Below are 17,212 nucleotides of genomic sequence, written 5' to 3'. Positions count from 1 at the left end.
GCATTGTAGATAAGTGGCACTGTCTAGTAGTATTCTTTCAGCGTGTTGGTTCCACACCAACCTCCCCCGCACAGCTGGAGAGGCTCTCTTTCTCTTCACTGAAATGGGGGTAAGAAAGGCAGGTGGGAGTTCTGAGGATAACAAAAAAATTGTTGGTTTGGGTTTATAATGAATTCCAATCAGATAATTGTTGGTATAACAAGTGAATTTGGTGTTATCCCTCTTTACACTTAACCATTAACTTCTGCTCCTCCCTCCCATTTGTTTTGAAACTCCATCATTGACCTTATGTCTCCTTCCTTTCCTCTGGGTTTTCTACTACAGGGGAGGGCTGCTCTTTGACACGGGCTGCTCCATGGTTATGGAGCTCCCTCCCTCTGAGACACTTCCTTTTGCCTTCACACTTTCCTTTCCTCCTGTATGGCTCTCATGCTGCATCAAGCATCTTTTGTTATGCTGTGTACCAGGGATACTGCATAAGATCAAATGGCTTATGCTGTACGCTTTTATTTTTCTACATGGAAATTGAAGAGGCCTTTGTGAAACACTCTAGCGGATACGACTTCCAAAGCAGAACATTGTCTCTGATTTTGACTATCAGAGAGACAACTAAATCAGTTTATGTATCTTAGGCTCTTGTACGAGTGCCACTTCCTGGGGAAGTACTACTCTCATTTTATAGATGGGAAACTGAGGCACGGAAAGAGTAAATGACTTGTTTGAGGTCACACAGGAAGTCTGTGGTGGAACAGTGGCCCTGGATGTTTAGCTGGCCAAGGCAAAAAATGTTTCTGGTTCACCAACCCCAGTGACCAAGGGGGAGGGAGAAAAGGCCAGCCAATCAGAGCAGAATTTACCCCATATCTTCCCAGTTCCAGATACCAGTAAGTTCCCTGCTCCATACACCCAGGGCAACCCCATTTCTCACCCCTCCCCCGAAAGCAAACCTGGGTGAATAGAGCAAAAGATGGAACCCATGACTTTTCGGTGAGAGGGCAGCATGCTAAGCAGTGGATTGTCCTCCTTCACCAGAGTCTATTGGGCTAAATTCTGTTTTCTGTTTTCATGTACATTAGTGTAATGCCTTTGAAATCAATAGAGTTACTCTGGTTTTACACTGAGATAACTGGGAGCAGAATTTGGCCTACGGTGACAAACTAATTCCTGATGTATCTCCAGTGAAGTCAATGGAGTTACACCACAGATGAATTTGGCCCAAAGAAATCGGAGGGCCTGGATGTCGGAGAAGAGTAGCAATAGGACAAAGTTCTTTATTTCTAGTGTGAATCTAGCCTGGATCACCAATGACCGAAAGCTTTTTCCATATGATGGGTATTCAGTGTCCCTTGTGAAACAAGTCTGGTGGATCTCAGACCAGTTCTTAGGAGACGGGTGTCCACATCTCTCTAACTTGCACTAATGAGCACCCTTCTTGTCAGTCACAGCAGAGGTGCCAGAGCCTAGAGACTGCACTATCCCCTCATTCCTAGAGGGATTTTCTTCCTTTAGCTCAAGGACTGAGCCACACTGGCTGGGCACTGCTGCTTCCCCCTGCTGTATCCGTTCTGAAGGTTAACAGAGGATTTCAGTCTCCGGGGTGCTCCGTCCAGCACCTTCCACTAGAACTAAAATCGTCTTTGCTGCCTATTCTACAATGGTAAAAGGGTCTGTATTGTGCACATACAGGTACAGCCCCCTCTCACTGGCAATCTGAGATTGCTCCGATACAGTCCCCTAATCACCTCCTCCTCACCACCGCCACCTGTCCTGTATTGTATCCAATTGCTTCTTTCTAATGTTTTCCATCTTCTGCATTTCATACCAGAGAAGCCATTGGAGACACTCTGGCTATTCCACGTCTGCACAGACGAGCTGAGCAAGATCATTAGAATACAGCAGAGCTTTTTATTGCCAAGGTGCCTTACCTACTTGCACAACATGACAGATGACAGCGTTGTTGTGCCATACAGTTTGGAGCATTATTTTCCAATCTGATAAAGAACTGACAGCCTGTGCTGAAAGCAAGAAATCAGCCCCCTGTAAGGGATGAAGAAGCAAATCAAAAGCTATGTTGAGGCCTAGGAGACGCATCTTCAAACTCGTTTTTCATGTAGCAAGCAATGCATACAATGCCCATAGCCATACCACTTCAAGCTGGGACCAAACGAAGCTGAGTCAGGTATGATCAGTACATGGATGGGAAATCTGTAACCTCAAGGAAAACCCAGCTACTGCAAGAAGGTCCTGACCATTTATGGCCATAAAGTTCTGCTGGAATTGTTTCAGGCATACTAACTCTGGTGTCCTGGCCAAACTCCTACACAGAGGATGTTGATAATAATGATACTTTGCATTCAGATAGCATGCTTCATTTGTTAGATCTGCAGGTATTTTACAAAGAAAAGGAGACAATGGTAATATCCATTTGACAGATGGATAAAGTGAGGCTCAGAGATGCCATTCAAGGATCAGTCAAGAACAGATCTCAAGCCTTCTGATGATCTCTCCCCTACTTAGTCCCCCTCCCATACTGCCTACCTAATTTCTCCCTGTAGTTCTAACTGGATAGGGTATTTCTCTTCACTTCCTGTCCTAAATTGTTGTGCAGTGTTCCTGTGTGTTATTAAACATCTGCTTCAGTTCACTCCAGAGGTGGATTAATTCTGATAGTGGAATGTTTCCTGTATATATGTCTGTTTATCACTTTGGGGCTTTTTCAATGGGAATATAGTGTTACATAAATTTAAGTTAGTATTAGAGATGGACTCAAGTCCAAACTACAGATCTGGACTTTAGAGATGTTCAGAATCTGAATCTGGATCCAAATTTTGCTATAGATTTGCTGAATAAAAAGACCCTGGATTTGAACTGCCTAAATTTTGGAGCGCTTGAAATTTTCTTCCAATTTTTGCATCTTAGGGAAATTTCTAGGTATTGTTGTCATAGGTCAGCAGTTCCCAAAGTGTGATCTGCAGTGCACTTTATAGCGCTCTGCGGAGAGCTGTCTGGTCACATAGTCCTGGCTCTTCCCAGCTCCTATTTGGTATTAAAAGAAGCTAAAACATCCACTGAACACTTTTCTATTGTTACTTTTCCATGTAAGCAAAAGCAAAAGCTGGCACAGTGATCCACAGTGACTGTGAATGGGAGATGGGGTCCGTGAGATTTTAAATGGGAAGACAGGTGAAGTCTGTAGGATTGGGAAGGTCAGAGAAGGTGGCACACGGGAATCTCTGTCGAGATATTGTTCCCACTATGGAAAAAGTTGTAGAACCCCTTTTATAGGAGGCTGACCAAAGATTGGACTTTTGGTAATCAAATAGGTTAAAAAAATTCAACTATTGACACTGATTTTAAAGACCTCTTAGCTATCATGAGCCCTTTTGTTCTGAAGCTGTTGTATTATCTGCGGATAGTGTGTATATCTATCCATCTCTCTCTTTCTCTTTCTTCATGTCTATTGAAATATAAGCTTCAAACCCAAAAGTTACAGTCACAATCAGAACAAATCACAGATACAAAGAGAAATCACCTGAATCCTCCCCATCCTACCCTACCCACTTTGTCCTGAAAACTAGAGGATCACTCTCCATTCCACCAAAATAATTTGTTTTTTCTCCACCATTGCTAGTGACGGAATAACTTCACAAACAGTGCGAACCATGGTTTCAGGTGCATCGTTCCGTGCCGGAAGACAGGCTGAACAGCTAAGCCACTGCATTAACAACTTCCAGAGTCTCAGAGAAAATACATGGAAAGTGTCTGTCTTTCTTTATTGAGGCAGTCAGATGCTCAGTCCCCGTGTCTGAAAAAGTCGAAAAGCCAATTGTCCACAAGTCCGACCAGGCAACAGACGGATTCTCAGTTTTGAAGCCCACAAATCCCAGATGTGGACATTAATGGGGCAGAATAAGGAAAAGTACTCCATTGTGACCTCTGATTCAGAGCAGGCTTCATGGGGTAGCCTTTCTACTCAGTGGTTCCCCTAGCTGTTACCTCAAACACAATTTACCATGAAGTACCCACCATCCTATATCCCTGTGCTTGAAGGGCAGGGCTGCCCAGAAAGTGTGTGTGTTGGGGGGGGCAAGTGGGGCAATTTGTCCCAGGCCCCGCAGGGTCCACCATAAAAATATAGTATTCTATCGTATTGCAACTTTTTTTTATGGAAGGGCCCCCCGAAATTGCTTTGCCCCAGGCCCCCTGAATCCTCTGGGCAGCCCTATTGAAGGGAACTGTTTTTTCAAAGGTGCAATGCCCCACTGAGACAATCTCCTCGGCAATTCAGTACTGCTAAACGTCAGTCTGAAAATTTTTCCTTAAACATCCTCTGGTATATCAAGCTCTAACTGTGAGCCACCGTGCTGGACTGCTGTCACTTGAACATGCCAATGGGAAATGCACCTTCAAGCAAGTTGTATGAAAGAGGGAGCCTGTGTGGCTATTGCAAGACAAGAATATCTTTTTAGGGTCTCCATCCCCTTTTCCCTACCAATTATTCCATTTTTTTCCCCTGTGACACTTCCCAGTAATGCTGGAAAATGAGTGGTCACTCACAGCTGCAGGAATCCTTTGAAAATTAAAAACACAAAAACTACACCATCAAGAACATTTCAGGGCATACCATCCCTGCCCCCCTTTTTAACTAGATGGTAGACTATACCTCTCTTCACTGGGATACATTTATTGTCCTAGAGCATCTGAAAAAATCAACCCTATCAATATGACCAACAATTTTCCAGGAGGAGGAATCACAAATGCCACATAAATGCAAAGAGGTAACAGGGATGTTTTAATACACATCACCATTTTTGCCAATTTCAGGGTCCATCTCTTCCACCTCATCACCTTAGCCTGTCAGGAGGCAAACTGTTTCTTCCAGGACACTCAATTATTGAATCACCACTGAAGGTACATCCCAAAATATCTATATCTATAGCTCTGGGAGGGCTTGGTCACAATCTGCAATGTCTTTGGAAGAGAAAAAGGGCACTCCAAAATCCTCACTCACAAAACCTTGCTCTTCTTCATGTTATCATAGATTATTAGGGTTGGAAGGGACCTCAGGAGATTACCTAGTCCAACCCCCTGCTCAAAGCAGGACCAATCCCCAACTAAATCCCCAAAAGGCCCCCTCAGGGATTGAACTCACAACCCTGAGTTTAAGCAAGCCAAGGCTCAAACCACTGAGCTATCCCTCCCCCTGTTGATCATTGCTCCTGCTGCAGAGTTATGTAAGGTGTCTAGATATATGTCCCTATCTTTGGTACTACCCACAAGTGCTGTGATGTCGTCCACATGGGTGAAAATTTTTATTCATAGGGTGAAATTCCTCTCTTCCTTAATCCACTCATTTAAGCCCTGAAATCCCCTGTTACCATCCATAGCCCACAGTAAAAGAGTCCAAAGTAAACCAATACAATTATGGACCCAAGGGACAATCTTGTCTGACCCCAGCACGTATCAGTATAGCCTCTCCACTCCACCCATTTACAAAGGGATGCACAGTGCATGAACATGCAAGACCCGCAGGCAGTTAATAAACTGTGGAGGAATACCGTATTGAAACAAAGTTCACTCTATCAAAAGTTTTGGTGTGATCCAAAGTCAAAACATAACCTTCCCATTCTCGCCACAGCCAATTTCAAATACTTCCCACAAACAACTCAAAGTGTCTGCCACTGTGTGACCTTTAACTGTATTAGATTGACTGGGATGCAATAATTTCCTGGCTACTTTCCCCAATCTCTTTGCTAGAAAAAAAGCCAAATTTTTGTAATCCATGTTCAAAAGGCCCATAGACTCAAGGTCCCCTCCGCTTTTTTTTTGGCCAAAAAAGTCAAAAGGCCTTCATAAAAGGAAAATTCCAGTGAGCCTCTAGTGAAGGCATCATTGAAGGAACATGACGGCACCATACAGAGAGAGGATCCATAAACTTCTGATAAAATTCTTCAGTCAACCTGTCCATCCCCAGGGAAGTTCCCTTCTTCAGTGACAAGGTAGATGCAGGAACCTCCATCTCTTTTCATGGTCTCACAAGTGAGTCCTGTTCCTCATCTACCAATCCTGCGATACTATCCAAAAACTCCAGCTGCTGGAAACAAAGATTGGTTTGTCCTAGAAAGAGCTCACTGTAATATTCTTGAACTATCATCAACATGCCAACAGGGTCCCCATGGACCTGCCCAAGAGTTATGATCCTGTAACCCTACCACAACCCACTGCAGTTTCCTTTCCTCACATCCTGCAAATATATCAGAGGAAGCTGCCCCACGTTTTGTCCTGAAGTCCTTTGCAAATTTAGCTGATTCCAGATTTCTCCCTTCATACTGAACCATTTCCTCCTTAACTTCCTCTGAGACCTTTATTTACATGCGTTCCCCACCTTGCAGTTGACTATGAAGCTCAAATAGTTCTGCAATGCTACATGATGCTTGTAATCAGATTATTATAGATGTCTTAGAGAGGTCACCAGGCTCCTCTTTGTCCGTTCCCACCATTTCATCAGGCATGTGTAAAACTCCCAAACTGTTTCTTATCCCATAAAGATGCCTTTAACATTTCTAACTCCCACTGCACTAATAAGTAAACAAGTATTTAATTTCCAATAATCATGGTCAAAGGCCACTCTTCCTAACTCCCCGAGTTCAGAGGTCAGAAAACTCTACAGGCTGCACTGCACATTGTCTGGTTACTGAGGTAGCTTTCACATAAACCCTGTCCCATTGACTATCTGATTCCTCTCTAAAAAATGTAAATGCCCCCTTCCCCTTAAATGAGGATGCTCATAAACATCTTTTAGCCAACGGCATCTCTCACTGCTTGTAAGTAAGCTTCATTAGCTCATAACCCTTTAGGTTGCTTCGCTCTGTCAGTCACTTCAGTTAGATAATTAAAATATCTCATTAAACACAACTGTCATGACATCAGTAAAAAAGAGCTTTCCTCAGCTTCAGATGCTATGGACCATAGATGGTGACATGACAATACCTCACACCCAAATAACAGAAATCAACTAATGAACTCCTTCCCGGCAATTCTATCACCCTCTTCGGTGATACTGAAAATATATAAAGCAGTACCCCTACTTCATCATACATATCAGCCGAGCTGGCTTTAGGCTGATTCAACCAATTTCCCTGAATTGGGCCCCACACCTAAGAGGCCCCACCCAAGCCCTGGTATGGCGTACTGGCAAGAGCCGGTGCGCCGCACCGGGGTGGCTGGAGCTCCAGGCCCTTTAAATTGCCACCAGAGCCCCACTGCTGGAGCCCTGGGGTAGGGCTGCGGGGCTCTGGGGGCTATTTTAAAAGTCCAGGGCTACAGTTGCTTCTACCGCCCCGGCCCTTTAAATAGCCGCGGGAGCCCAGCCGCTTCCCCAGAGTTCCCGCGGCTATTTAAAGGGCTGGGGCGTAGAAGCAGGGGAGCCCTGGGCCCATTAAATAGCTGCTGCTGCTACCCCAGTGGGGGAGAGAGTAGGGGTCACTTACTGTACAGGGTGGGCTGTACCCCCTGTACCCGCACCCCCTGCCCCCAGCCAGCCCCTGCTACATCCCCTGCCCACACCAGCCCAGCACCCCCTGCCCTGCCTGCAGCCAGCCCCTGTCTCCAGCCAGCCCCACACCCCCCTTTTTTACATTTTTTTTTTAGTCATCCCTGCCGGGGCCCCGCTGAAAATGTTCCAATTGGGCCCTGCACTTCCTAAAGCCGGCCCTGCATATCAGGGCCCATGGACCAAAAAGATGGTCCTCTCCTTCAATCTCTTTGAGCTCCCAAAACATCATGCCTAGAACAACAGATTCATTTTATGGAACTAGATTCAAATCCTGCCCCTCAAAAACTGGAAGATCACCTGGCCTTCGGTGCACACTCAGGATGCAGCGCACATTCCAAGTTGCAATTTTCATTATTATCATCTACATAAAGGGTCAGGTTGTCACAGACACTTGCAATCCCTGCCTTGCTGACTGCCTTGACACTCTACTAAACCCCTTGACTTACCCCTCTCTCTCTCACCTCTTTCCTTTTCTTTAGCCACTTTTTACTTGTTGACTAGTTCATTACTCTCCCCCAGGGGGTCTCCTCAGTCCCCAGATCCTGATCCCAACTCTGATGCTTCTTTCTGAAGTTGCTCAAGCCAAATAATTCTCAGATACCTTTCCCCTAGTGAATGTGCTTGTAACGGGTCCACAAGCTCCTCTCTGCTCTCCCTCATATGCAACAGTGCCAAAGAGAGAAAATCTGTTCTCTGTCTGAATTGTGAAAATGATGTGTGGTTCGGAAAGTTGTAGGCCACCCTCAGTTATCCTCTGAGGTCTCCATGGATCTTCTCTTTCCCTGTGACTTCAACAAACTCTTCCATTCCTGAGGTTGAACACATTGAAATCTGCTCCCCAACTACAGGGTCTGCCGTACCCATAGCCTGCCAATCCCTCCCTGGTGACTGGGATTCCTGCATAACCAATTGTGCCTGTGGATGTTCTTTCTACAGTTTCTCTTTTTCCTCCTCCCCATCATCTCTGATAATCTCCCCCATATTACCAGTGCTCATGGGTGGCAAATATCAGAGGCTGGGGGAGGCTGTGCCTCCCCAAACAGCCAGGTGTGGCCTTGCCCATGGTCCGCCCTTAGGCGGCACTCCCATCGCCTGCCCCTTCACCTCAAATCAGGGGTTCTCAAACTGGGGGTCGGGACCTCTCGGGGGTCATGAAGTTATTACATGGGGGATTGCGAGCTGTCAGCCTCCACCCCAAAGCCTGCTTTGCCTCCAGCATTTATAATGGTGTTAAATCTATTAAAAAGTGTTTTTATTTTATTGGGGGGGTCGCACTCAGAGGCTTGTTATGTGAAAGGGGTCAGCAGTGCAAAAGTTTGAGAACCACTGCCTCAAATTCTTCCCCACCCAAGTCAGCTTCTCCACAGGTTCCTTCAGCCTGCAGGCACAAGCCCCCAGGCGTCACAGGCACAAGGTTTGTGACATCGACTGATTGTGCCACAGTGTCCATCAGCCTGTGCACAGTAACTTCTGCATCAACCTCCAAGCAGACAGACGCCTTCCCTATCAGATCCAAAGAACTTATGGGAGGAACCCACCATCTGAGGCTGCAGCCATCTTGGCAGGATATGAAGAGGAAATGAGAACGCTCTCTGGAGAGTTTTGTCACGGCCAATGAACACTTTCACATAGAGCATCCACAGCCTCTTTCCATTCCCTGTCAGATGCCCTCGACTAGCCGTGGTCTGCAGGAGGCATGTGCTGTCAGAAAGGATAGGTTCACCCAGGACTGAAATGGCAAGGCATTCATATTCCCATACCATTGCGCAGACATTCTCAGACAATTAAGCAGGGGAAATTAATTTGAAATTGAATAGTCTTTGGCGCGGCTTCTTGATATTACTTTTATTAATCAACACTGATTTTTTTATTTTATTTTACATAATAATGTCATATTTTTTCCTGCTAAAGAGGGTAGAGGGGAACCCATTGAAGGCTTGGGAACTAATGAATCTGATCTTGTATTCCATGTGCCCCCGTGGTCCAGAAGCTGGGCCATTACAGATTTCTTTATTGAACCTTCTGGCAGACTTTATGAGAGAGCCATTTTGTAAATGAGGGTTTGCAAGCCATGAGCACAGAAAAGGATCATCGTCCATGGCAGTGGACACTTCAGGAGACTGATTAACAACAACATACAGAGCCTTTTGCTTTGAAAGTCACCCATTCAGATTTAGCCCAGTCTGATGGTGACAGGAAGTTCTTTGTATCTTATAGCTGTTAGGCTACCAGGTGCAAAGATGATGAACAGAAACCCAAGTTGCATGCCACATCATCAGCAATGGCACTAACTAACTGTCACTCTTGCTGGCAGGCTCAGTTGAAAGCCCAAGGACGTAAAGGGCATGGAGCATGAACTCACCTTCCAAAGCTAGAAGTGGCCCTTCCAAGCGCAAACCGCAAATAGCCATGTTGTGCACATAGACAATTCATATACTTGACTAATCTGATTATCGTAACCCTTATCTACCCTTAGCTGTCTCCTCCTATTGTTCTCCTGTCTTGCTTCAGATTCATTTGTAAGCTCTTTCGGGCAGGGATTTTGTCTCCCTGGGTTTGTGCAGTGCCCAGTACATTGAAATGCCAAATATCTTTGCTGCCTTCATTTATACTGTGGTCAAGCTGGAATTGCAATAAATAATAATGAGGCAATATGGGGGATAATTTCACTGCTGCTTCCTTTGCTGTTTTACAGCTCAGACTTCAGGCTCTGCAATCTGACTGTCCATCCATTACGAAAAGTGAGTGGAAGAAATATGCTGGTGTTACAGTCATGAACTCAATGTGTTATGGGTGCCCGGAATTTTGAGAGAAGGTCTGGATGTGCCATATCAGGGGGCCTTGCTTATGAAATCAGAAATGGACCCCAAAGGAACAAAAGTTTTCTTGGGTTTTATTAAATGTCCTTATAAATATAAATGTGTGCTAGTCTGACTGGATGGATCTGAATCCATCCAAGAGCGTGCAGAATAGCTAAATGCCCAGATTCCTCCTTGGCTCTGGGGATGTAGCTGATTAGCTATACTAGGGGCAATGGCAAAAACAGCAGCACTTGATAAAGTGGCTCTTCAGAAGCCAGCAGGAATGAGAACCGCAGCTGTTTATTGCTGACTCAGCATTGTCTAATCATTCTATTAATCAGAAAATCAAGAGCAGACTGTGGTATGATTGTACCAATTAATTCATTTAAATTAATGGAGTGCGGGGGGAGGGGGGAAAGACCAGTGGTGGGAAGTGTGTGTGTATGGAGGGGAGGGGTAGCTGATGCTTGTCTCTCTTACTATTTTCTAGGTGCCAATGGAATTTGAAAGATGAATATTAGCGGCTTTGTTGGAGTTCTGTAAGGTAGGAATGATAGGGTTGTCTTGTGTACGTGAATGCAACATTCAGAAATTATTCCCCCTATCCAGAAGGGCCACATTTGAGTCTATGAACCACTTAAGCCTCATTTTGAGGATTTATTTGGTGCATGCTGGCCAAGTGTGGCTTTGTCCCCCTCTAATGGTTGGCTCACGTAAAAAGGTTTACAAATGTTACAGTCTCCAAGTTAGTAGAACTGATCCTTAAGCTTCAACAGTAGCAACCTGTGTTTTTAGATCTAGATGTTCAATCCCTGCAGACCACCCAGACAGAGGAATCAGTAATAGGTCTTATGCAGAGTGAATTACACCCTATTTGCAAAAACAAAACAACTAATCTCCCATCCCAAAACCCATCTCTTTGATAATATTACTTTGTACTTCCAGTAGGTGGATCCCCAGAGTGCCTTTCAAACATTAAATGAATTAATGAATTTGGCTTCATAACCTCTCCAGCCTCACTATCACCCCTGAGATGGGATTACAGAAGCTAGGGGTGTGAACTGAAAATTATATATTTAACTATGTAATAGTCACAGTCGGAATGAGCTGCCAACCTCAAATCAGCATTAGAGAAATCCCCAGAAAATTGTGAATAACGAATAAATCTGAAAACTTCCCTACCTGCCCTTGGACAAAGGATGAAATTCACTGAATAATTTAATTGTTGTGAAGTGTTTTCTCAGACCTGCTCCTGAATCTGTGACACTGGGCCAGAAATTTAAAAAACTGACCAGACCTCCTCATGAGATTTCCAGTGCCACTTGTTTCAGATCTAGCCAAACAATACAGTGAGGACAACTTTTCATGTGGTATTTTGGAATATCCAGTCCCAGTGTGATCCCAGAAGTGCAGAGGCAAAAATTAAATGAAAACTAATGGAGGTGGAAGAGTTTTAAAAATGCTGTTGTTTAAACAGAAGCGGTTGGGCTTGATGCAGAAATTACTGAGTGAAATTCTCTGGCCTGTCCTATTCAGGAGGTCAGACTGGATGATCACAGCGGTTCCTACAAACCTTGAAATCCATGAATTTTAGAGCCTTTGATGAGGTTTGTATCAAGAAATGCCTGAAGATGGCAGCTGTACCCATTGTTTTCCCTGAATCTTTTCCCCAGGGCTGGTTGGAAACGTACAGAAGTGGGTGGCTGTAAAAAGTTCTGCAAGCTCCTCTCCAGCACACAACTAGGACCACTCCCACCCAGAGGGAGGCTGTAATCCCCCTCTTTGGGGGGAGAGCTGCAGGCACCCAGCCCTGTCCCAGTTGTCGAAGCTCTCCCTGGCCCTGAAGTAGCTGATGAAACCCTTCTGAGCCCCGCTGTATCCTAACTGTGCTGACCAGAAGTTCCAGTTGGCCATGTTTGTCCCAGTTTTGAGGAGCAGGTCCCAGATCCCTGATGGGTCAGTTGAAACTGGGAGTTACAATGAAATGTCAGGCCATCTGGTTACTCCAGGGGCTTCCGAGCTGTGCCCTCAATTCCCAGTATGCTGCTGTGATCTTCACAAAGCAGCACCTCCAATGACTGCCTCTTAGGCCTTTGTGTATACTAGGATCATTTTGACTGAGGAGATTTGGGAGGTGGCAGGGAAAGAGAACAAAATGCAGAAGGGGTTGGACTGAAGATGCAGGGAGAAGCAGTCTGAAATAAGGCAGGATTTGGAGTCAGGGCTCAGAGCTTTGAGAAGAGGGTTAAGACGATATGCCAAGCAGTGGGGAAGGAGAACATAATGAGGGCACAAAGGGGTTGATACATTAAACACCCAGGTTGGATGGCATCACATAGATGGTGGTGATAGTGAAAGGACTAGCGCAAGCACTAGTATGGGTCCTGTCATTACTCAATACTGCTAACTCCCAACCATGGAAAAAAATTATGAGTCAGGCCCCTCAAAATCTTAAAATTGATTTAAAAATAATCAGATTAAAATAAATGTGAAAATTAATGTTGAGTTATTTTTATTGGCCTTCTGGTTTGTGAGCTTTTAGGGCACACTTAGGTCACATTTTCAAATTTTTCTCCACAACCATCAGAGCTAGAAAGGTACTTTAAAAGAAAAAAAGAAAGAAAGCTGAGATTCTCATGAAATGACATGACTCCAGGAGTTGGGGCTTGAAGAAATACACCAAATATTGTAAGACTCATGATGAAATCACATGAATTGGTACCACCGTCACTGCTCCTTCCCCTGAAAGGCCTCATAAGCAAATCTATTTTTTGTTTCCAGATGATAAGTCATACTAAGCCCTTAACTCCTTTTCTAGCCTTCATACTAATTGCACAATCTCCTTATTCTGTTCCCTGCTAGAAAACAATGTTTTTAGGTGATGGGGAGGGCTCCTGACTGATTGTGGAGTACTCTCTTTAAATTGAAACTGAACATTAGTCTGGACTTCTATACTTCAAACTCAGACTAGAGAGAATAGTTGACATTATTCTCTCCATGACTTCAAGTAAAGCCTGATTGGTGGAGTTGCTATAGCAATCGGCTTGTTGATCAAATCAAGGTGTCAGATAAAACAGAGGAAGGTATAATTCAAAGATTATTGTAAATACAGTACTCACACAGACAAGTACTAGATAGAAAAAGAGATGGGGAAAGAGAGAATAGATCGAGCAATATTTAAGAAATCAACATGAAGAAAATGGTTAATTTGATCCTCTGTTTAATGTGAAAAGAACAGGAGTACTTGTGGCACCGTAGAGACTAACAAATTTATTTCAGCATGAGCTTTCGTGCATCCGAAGAAGTGAGCTGTAGCTCACGAAAGCTCATGCTGAAATAAATTTGTTAGTCTCTAAGGTTCCCACAAGTACTCCTGTTCTTTTTGCGGATACAGACTAACACGTCTGCTACTCTGAAACCTGTTTAATGTGAGTAAAACAAATACCGCATCTTACAGCATTTGCTTACCTCAGTTTTGATGACTTATTCTATAAAATATTGACCATTAATATGAAATGATCCAAAATTTGGAAAGAAACAGAATAAGAATGTCTGAGCCAAGTGATAACATAGGACAAATACAAAGCACTGTGTTATTCAGGCATTGTTATTGACAGCAGCACTACCCTGTGCTATGCAAGCTGGTAAATGGACCAAGGTAGTTATATGGGTAGCAGGTTTAGCCGCTTCCATCAAAGTGAAAGGAATGGATTTGACTGAAATAAAAAGGCTGCTGTGGACATTCTGCTTGCATGAACTGTCTGATGGAAACACCTCCCAGCCCATTAGGATTTGAAGATCAGGCCATATGTTACTGGAAAAGTAATTTCCCGTAGATGCTCAGTAAGTTTGTGCACTTCACCTTTGACTTCAGAGTCGCTAGGTGTTAATGATCAAAACACAGGTAATACACAGGCAAAAGTCCAAGTCCCAGGGTACACTCAGAAATGCAAGCAGAATCTCCTAGCTAATTTGCATACACAATTACCCCGACTGTGTCCACAAAATTCATATTTGCACATGCAAACAACTAGTCATGCATCTTACTTGCTGGGTATTTGCATACACACTGATACTCCAATATGCATATGTAGTTTTATAACCTAACTAGGTGCACAAATGTGTGTATGTGAAAGAAAGTGAAAGATGACAGCTTAGGTCTGCTGCAACATTTATCTTCACGTCTAAGACAGAAAGGTCTGGAGGGTTAATAATAGACATAGCTAAATACATCTAAAACTTGCATCAAAGTATAATGCTGTAACGGCACAAATTATATGCCTCGAAAGATTCCTGATTACATATTTATCCTCTTTTTCCTATGCATCTACTCAAGCCTTAATGTGTGCATCTGAGTGACTGGAACGGCTCTCAAGGTTAATTACTAAACTAACGAGAGGTCTTGACTCATCTGGAGCTGATGAAGACCACTGCACTTACTTCCCAAATTTACTAACCAAACACAATTATGTTGCTTGTCACAAATGTCTTGACTAATAGCATATGCACATCGTGTCCTGGCATGCAACCTCACACCCATCTCTCCCTGGCAAACAGACTCTCACATACCACAGAATAGGAGCTGGTGCATGAAGGGGAACAGTGCCATCCCAATGGATCCATTCCCTGTGTTTCTGAAATTGAATTGCATATCTAGTGACTACAGAAATGTGTGTTATTGTCTTCTTTAGACCTGGGGATATATCTGCAAATAGTTCTTCCTTAGCAGGAAATTTCTGATTGTAGAATACAAAGTAGTCTAGCTGGCTGTGTCAAGTGGGTCAATAAACAAGATGAATGCACATAATTAAGAACTTTAAAGTGGTATCTGAACCAGCTGTCAGTGAACTTGCACTAAAGTTTCCAGAGATTGCATGAGCTGCAGAGAGGAATGAAAAGCCTCCCCAGTCTTCTGAAAAATTGGGTGCAAGATCTGATTTACTGAGATAACACCCACTTGTCAGACTGTGTAAGAGTGGCAGAGTCCCTGTAAGTGAAATTGCTTGTCAATAGGCAACACACTAGACAAATGAAAAGTTACACTCACAGTTGTGTGAGTCACTTTCAAGGTTTCACTTCCCCAACATTTATTCGCTTTGTCACCAACAGCAGAACTGTCCTTGTTAAGAAGTCGTCTCGAGCAGGAACTTTCTTAAGGTTTTTTTTTCTTTTTTAAACGCATAAATTCGGTCGGACACAGGCACTCACAGCCCTCACAAGTCCATAGCATCCAAAGTTAGTTACGTGATAACAAGATGTTCCCTTCTGATGAGGTAATAAATATATCCTGTAAAACATGACTGTGGTCCCCATCCAGCAAAACACCTACGCACACACTTAATTCCATCATTACGTACTAAAGTTCTTCCGCATCTGTATAGCTCCCTCTCATGTCCAGGCTGAAGTGTGTTGCTAAGTAGGGATGGAATTAAGCACATGCTTAAGTGCTGTGTTGAACTGGCACCCAAATCATTACGTTATTTCTTTGAAAGTCCCGCTATAAAATCACTCTTAATATGAAATAATGAAGCAGGAAGCAGCCGTATTATCAGCATGATGACTCTTATCAAGAGAGGAAAATCTGAGTTTTCCGTTCTTTCTGGGCAGTTTTTATTTTTGGTTCAGCATGTAGATCTACAGAGTATCGACATTTCTTATCTATAAAAACCAGCAGGCGGCTCCAGTCCTTCTCCATCTCTAGCTGCAACTCCTCCATGTCCCTGACAGCAGCTCTGATCTTCCTGTCCTCAAGCTGAATTTCCTGCTGGAATTATCATTCAAATGATATTGCCCAGGAATCCTGCAGCTGCCCATTTCATATCCAAGGAGACTGTGGAATATTTTCAGGCATTTGAAGAGGCCATTTTGCAACTTGCCTGTTTAACTGATCAGCATTCAGTCTGATGAAGTAAATTTCCCTATAGCCATTTAAAGCAGTAACGTAAAATAAATTGAATCACCTTGGAAGACTAGGTGGGCTTTGTGTGGATCCACTTAGTGTCTGGGTCTGTGCACTTGTTATGCAGAGAGAGACAGTAGAAAAGCCAGCCCGCCATTTGTCTACATGCCCTTCACCCAAAGGAAGACCTGGTGCATTTTAACCATCAAAGGGGCTGTGTAATGTAGACAGCGTTTTTTTTAGGCAGAGCAGAGCAGAGCAATTATAAGCACTTATACGCCCAGTGATGTGTTTATTAGCACACATGTCTCTGTGCAGATACAATGTTGCTGCCAGAAGGGCCCCTGCGGTGAACGTCAGGACCCGTTTTTCCTGCGAGCTGGTGTGAATGAAAGGGGCTTAGCCGTTGCACAGAGTGAAAGGCATTTTCTCTCTCTAAATGGGAGGCAAATCACAGGAGTCAGTGCTTGTCAGCAAGAAACTAAGATGAATGAAGCTCCTGCACTGTGCTAATAAGAACAGAGCTGCTTAGTCAATGCAGCCTGAGGAGATGGGCTATACAGGTGTGTGTGGCTTGTCAGGTGGCTGCTGGCAGCACTTCTGGATGAAGGAGAAAGCTTCTGGTTGTCTGGAAGGCTGCCAGACATACCGTATGCAGATTAGGCAGCCCACACCTAGGGCTGAATAGACACAGATCTGGAGCATAGGGAGGTGGAGGTGACTTGTTCCAGGTGGAACTGTCAGAGGCAGGGGTCTCCAAGAGCATTGGGAGAACATAGGGTAGAATGACACCTGTGGGGCAAGGTAGGCTCCCTTCTGATTCAGTCTAAGCTGTGAAGGTGGGCTGTGGTCCATGCCCTCTCGTGCCCAGTCCAGCCTTGCTTTGGAGAGAGAAATGCTGGTCTCTGTGGATCACCTGTCCTAGGCCGTGTCTGCAGTCAGGAACAGCTCTAATTC

General features: G+C 44.2%; 1 long non-coding RNA gene across 1 annotated transcript; it reads left to right on the top strand.

Annotated features, from left to right (window-relative positions):
- Positions 1 to 10,249: 10,249 nt before the first annotated feature.
- Positions 10,250 to 14,964, top strand: LOC123367283. The gene is made up of 3 exons (XR_006578386.1): positions 10,250 to 10,296; positions 10,847 to 10,900; positions 14,693 to 14,964. It is a non-coding gene; the product is annotated as an uncharacterized LOC123367283 (long non-coding RNA).
- Positions 14,965 to 17,212: the final 2,248 nt, after the last annotated feature.

Source organism: Mauremys mutica, chromosome 3 (genome assembly GCF_020497125.1).
Source record: "Mauremys mutica isolate MM-2020 ecotype Southern chromosome 3, ASM2049712v1, whole genome shotgun sequence".
Taxonomy (NCBI): Eukaryota; Metazoa; Chordata; order Testudines; family Geoemydidae; genus Mauremys; species Mauremys mutica.
The sequence above is the reverse complement of the archived record's forward strand: the minus strand, read 5'-3'. Positions and strand labels throughout refer to the sequence as shown.